Raw genomic sequence first — 6,170 nt, forward strand, 5'->3', positions numbered from 1 at the left:
TGACGTTGAATTGCTAAATCTGGCATTTAGTGTCGTATCCTTGGCATCACGGCCGTTTTGTCGACGCTTGTTATTATTGCACCATGGTTTCCCATTGCCATCCCAAACTTCAGAGGTGTCGTAGTCTCCTGGAGTGTTACTTCAACGGGCTAGCCAACTATCCTTTCCCGCACAAAAGTGTGTCACAAGTGAGGTGAGGGTCGACATTGTTCTCGGCTTGTCTTGGCCGAGATAACAAGCAAGCCACTCATCTCGGATATTGTTTCTAACACACGCTATTGCCTTGGTGTCCAAACAATCGACAATTTGGTTCTTCTTAGTCAGGAATTGGTTCTGAAATTGCCAAGCTGATTCGTCGGACCGTTGAACGATGTGGCTCAAGTCATCGACATTTGGGGGTCATACATAAGTGCCTTGAAATTTAGCTTGGAAGGCATCCTCGAGCTCTTCCCAGCTCCCAATGGAGTTTTTAGGGAGGCTATTCAACCAGTGTCGTGCTGGTCCTTTGAGCTTTAATGAAAAGAATTTAATGTCTTGGAGGTCATCTCCTCGGAACATATGAATGTTGAGAAGGGAGTCTTCAATCCACATGGCCAGGTCTGTTGTCCCATCGTATTGTTTAATATTTCCGGGTTTAAACCCTTTGGGAAACTGATGCTGCATCACCTCATATGTAAAGCACATTGGGTGAGCGGCACCCCTGACCCGAGCTATGTCATGCTGGAGGTCAGGTGTCATCTAGACCCAATGTTGTTCCCGAGCTCTATTATGTCTATCAAGCCAAGCTTGGTACATGTCCCGTCTATCGGGAGTGTGCCCTTTGGATCCATAGATGGATCTTGTCTAACCTGCTCCAGCGTCCAAGTTGTGTCCTAGGTCATATGGATCCTAAGGTTTTATTGGCTCTTTCCTTCTTCTACACGCGCGGGGGGGGGGAGCTAGCTGGTTGGCCTAAGTGTCTGGCAGCAAACGCCGACATGTGTAACTTGTCTTTTGATTCCGCCTCTCATTGTCGTACCCTTCTTCGGCTGCTAGGACTTTTGTCCATCTGTTGTTAAGGGTGTCTTGTTCGGCTTTGATATGCTTCTGTTTGTTCTTCAGGCTTCAGGTGGTGGCTACAAGTTGTCACTTGAACCACTCTTGATCTAGCGGGTCCTCGGGGACGATGAAATCCTTGTCTCTGAGACTATCCTCCTCTTTAGAGAGAGGAAGGTAGTTGTTGTCTTCGGAGTCGTTGAGGTCCTCAGGGTTCCTAATCCTCATGCCCCTCCGAGTCATCAGGTTGTTTTCCAGGGGCAGTGAGGTCGCCGAGGTCTTTCGAATTGTACGGGGTATCGCTTTCTATGGTGCCCGTGTTGCTTCCCGTGACCTTGCGCCCCTTGGATCGTCTGCGCTAATGTTGACGCTTGGGCGACTCCTTGTTGGGCTTGTCGTCATTCTCTCTGGGAGTGTCATTGCCGCCCTTCCTCGTAGTGTCATCTCCCTTACCGCTAGGGTGTCCACCATATAGACATCATAGGTGGAGGTGCCTATCCATCTTCCAACGGTGGGAGGGGGAGTGGGGTCGACATCTTCGTCCAGATCCTTGGCCTCCTCAGAGGCGTAATCCAGCATATCAGTTAAATCTTCGATAGTGGCTATGAAGTGGGTGGTGGGTGGGACTTAATATTCCTCATGGCCCGCCTCAAGATCTATACGGGCATAGGTCGAGGGCGGGTCATCACTAACAATCATTGCTCGGATCCAGGCCAGCGCCTCATTCAATAGCGAGAGGTCAGCTAGACTAGTCTTGTGAATTCTTGCGGAGTTGACCTCCCGCGCGTCGGCACACGGCGAATGCATGGCCAAGGTCGATCCCTAGACTTGAGACACTTTAATCACATTTGAGCACAAAGATGGATCCAAGGTAAGGCTCGACCTGGTGACGGGGTCGGGCAGGAGGCCCGAAGTTAAAGCTTCGGGATTTTCAGTCTCACCAGTCAAGGCCGAGAGCCTCGTAAGGACTAGATCGCTTTGGGCGTCGGTGAGAAACTCCAGGTTGCCAAACTTGATCTGCTGCTCTGGGGCGAAGCCGACGATATGGTCGAGGTGACTGGCCGAATCGGCATGTAGAACGATGCCGCCAAACGTGAAGAGCTGGCCAGGGACAAAGGCATCCCAGTGTGGATGCTATCACTAATGACTAAGCAAGCCATCGATCCTTTGGCGATCACACAATGGAACTCTCAATGAAAGCACCAATGTCAGTGTCCAAACCGGCGGATCTCGGGTAGGGGGACCCGAGCTGTGGATCTTGGCTCAATGGGTAACAAGAAACACACGGACAATATTTACCTAGGTTCGGCCCCTCTCAAATCGCTAATGAAGAGTTGGCTAGGGCCATTTGCAGGGATATTTCAGTAGATGTCAACTTATTCAAATCAAGTCTACGATATAAATAGAAAGACATAACACTGACACCAGCTCCGAGGTCACATAAAGCAGTTCTAACGTAATTTCCTTTAATAGAGCATGGTATAGTATGTACTTCGGGATCTCCCAGTTTCTTTGGTATTCCACCCTTGAAAGTATAATTAGCAAGCATGGTGGAAATCTCAGCTTCAGGTATCTTTCTTTTATTTGTAGCAATATCTTTCATGTACTTAGCATAAGGAGACATTTTCAAAATATCAGTTTAGCGCATATGTAAAAAAGACAGGTCTCGGCATTTCAACAAAGCGCTCAAAATCCTCATCATCCTTCTTCTTGGATGGTTTAGACTAAAGGGCATGTGTTTCAAAACCCATGGTTCTATTTCTCTACCATGCTTCCTAGCAACAAAATCTCTTTTATCATATCTCTTATTCCTAGGTTGTGGATTATCGAGATCAACAGCAGGTTCAATCTCCACATCATTGTCATTACTAGCTTGAGCATCGACATGAAGATCATCATTAATATTATCACAAGATTCATGTTCATTACCAGATTGTGTCTCAGCATCAGAAATAGAGATATCATTTAGGTTTTCATGTGAGTCTATAACAGTTTCACTAACAGCATGCAAAGTCCTATCGTCATTCTTTTTCCTTTTATTAGAAGGACTAGGTACGTCGGTATTAACTCTCTGAGAATCTTGCTCAAATCTCTTGGGATGGCCCTCAGGATACAAAGGTTCCTAAGTCATTCTACCACCTCTAGTCACAACTCTAACAGAATGATCATTGTTCTTACTAATCATCTCATTGAGCAAATCATTTTGTTCCTTAAGTACCTATTCTACTTGAGTAGTTACCATGGAAGCATGTTTACTAATAAGCCTAAGATCATTGACAGTTCTACTCATATAATTACCCAAGCGATCAAGCATGTAAGCATTATGCTTCAATTGTCTACTAACATAAGCATTGAAATTTAACAACAAAGTTATCAAATTCATCCAAGCATTGGCTAGCAGAATTATTATAAGGAATGTCACCTTCATCAAATCTACGAAGAGAATTCACCTCTACTAGGGTTATCAAGACCATGTATTTCTTTAATAGGTGGTAGATTCTTAACATCTTCAGCTTTAATACCTTTTTCTTTCATAGATTTCTTTGCCTCTTGCATATCTCCAGGACCGAGGAATAGAATACCTCTTTTCTTTGGCGTTGGTTTTGGAGGTGGTTCGGGAATAGTCCAATCATTATCATTGCTCAATATATTATTCAATAGTAGTTCAACTTGCTCAACGGTTCGTTCCCTTAAAACACAACCAGCACAACTATCTAGGTGGTCCCTAGAAGCATCGGTTAGTCCATTATAAAAGATATCAAGTATTTCATTTTCCTTAGAGGGTGATGACGCAAAGCATTAAGTAACTGGGGAAGCTTCCCCAAGCTTGTGGGAGACTCTCTTCTTCAATTTGCACAAAGTTAAATATTTCCTGCAAGGCATCTTGTTTCTTATGGGCAGGAAAACATTTTTCAGAGAAGTAGTAAATCATTTCATGGGGACTATGCACACAACCAGGAGCAAGAGAATTAAACCATATCTTAGCATCACCCTTAATGAGAACGGAAACAACTTAAGAATATATTAATAATGATTATTTTCTCATGAGTAAATAGGGTGGCTATATCATTCAATTTAGTAAGGTGTGCCACGACAGTTTCAGATTCATAACCATGAAAATGATCAGATTCCACTAAAGTAATGAACTCAAGATCGACAGAGAATTCATAATCCTTATCAGTAATATAGAAAGGTGAAGTAGCAAACTTGGGATCATATTGCATTCTAGTGTTCAAAGATTTTTGCTTCCACTTACATAGCAATTTCTTAAGATCATCTCTATCCATACAAGAAAGGAAGTCCCTAGCTACTTCTCCTTCCATAAAATAACCCTCAGGTATATCAGGCAATTCAGATCTAGGAGATCTAGGTCTAGCAGGTGAATTATAGTGTTCAGTTTCATCAGATTCAACAATATCATCAGTTTCAGCATTCACCCTAACAATTTGTTCATCAAGAAATTCACCAAGAGGCATAGTATTATCAAGCAAAGTACCATCATAAGCATCATGCATAGCAGAAGTAGCTTCATCAATTACTTGCGACATATCAGATTCAATAGCAGGTGGTGGTGTCGCAAATTTACTCATAACAAACAGTAAATCAAGTGCAGAGTTAGATGGCAGTTCCTTACCTGCCCTCGTAGTTGAGGGGTAGATCTTGGTTTAAGCATCTTTCAGATTCTTCATTATGATCAACAGATATAAATTCCAAGTGACTCAAAGAATAAAGCTATGCTCCCCAGCAATGGCGCCAGAATAAGGTCTTGATAACCCACAAGTATAGGGGATCGAACAGTTTTAGAGGGTAGAGTATTCAACCCAAATTTATTGATTCGACTCAAGGGGATCCAAAGAATATTCTTGAGTATTAGCAGCTGAGTTGTCAATTCAACCACACCTGGAAAACTTAATATATGCAGCAAAGTATTTAGTAGCAAAGTGGTATGGAAGTGACGGTAACGGTGACAAACGTGATAGTAGCAGTTTTGTAGTGATTGTAACAATAGCAACGGAGAAGTAACTTAGCAAAGACCAATATGTGGAAAGCTCGCAAGCAATGGATCGACGATATATATATATATATATATATATATATATATATATATATATATATATATATATATATATATATGTCGGATGGCATTCATCATCCAACACTCATAACATAGGGTGATACAGAAGTAGCTCCAATTCATCAATGTAATGTAGGCATGTCTTCCATATATAGTCATATGTCCTTATGGAAAAGAACTTGCATGACATATTTTGTCCTACTTTAAGGCCTAATGGAAACTAACGGATATTAAGGCCTCCTTTTAATAGAGAACTGATACGTCTCCAATGTATCTATAATTTTTGATGGTTTCATGCTATTATCTTGTCAAACATTGGATCTTTTGCATGCCTTTAATATATTTTTTGGGACTAACTTATTAACTCAGTGCCAAGTGCCAGTTCCTGTTTTTTCCATGTTTTTGACCCCTTTTAGAGGAGGATTTTAAACGTAGTCCAAACGGAACGAAACTGCCAAAAAGATTTTTTCCGAAACGGAAGAAGATCGGGAAGCCTGAGAATCAGGGCAGGGGGCCTGCAGGGACCCCACAAACCCCCTAGCTGCGGCCAGGGGGGCCCGCGCCTCCCAGGCTTGTGGGCTCCTTGGGCCATCTCTGCCCTAGGACTTTCTCCTTAAAATTCCCTAAAATTGCAGAAAAAATTAGGAGATCATCGAAAGTACTTTTCCACTGCCACAAGCTTCTGTCTCCGCAAGATCCCATCTGGGGCACGTTCGGGTGCACTGCCGGAGGGGGATTCGGACACGGAGGGCTTCTTCATCAAAACCATGACCTCTCCGATGATGTGTGAGTAGTTCACCATAGACCTACGGGTCCATAGCTAGTAGCTAGATGGCTTCTTCTCTCTCTTGGATCTTGAATACAAAGTTCTCCATGATCTTCATGGAGATCTATCCGATGTAATCTTCTTTTGCGGTGTGTTTGTCGAGATCCGATGAATTGTGGATTTATGATCAGATTATCTATGAATCTTATTTGAGTTTCTTCTGATCTCTCTTATGCATGATTTCATATCCTTGTAATTCTCTTCGAGTTGTGGGTTTTGTCTGGCCAACTAGAT

This window comes from Hordeum vulgare, chromosome 3H, assembly GCF_904849725.1.
Source record: "Hordeum vulgare subsp. vulgare chromosome 3H, MorexV3_pseudomolecules_assembly, whole genome shotgun sequence".
Taxonomy (NCBI): Eukaryota; Viridiplantae; Streptophyta; class Magnoliopsida; order Poales; family Poaceae; genus Hordeum; species Hordeum vulgare.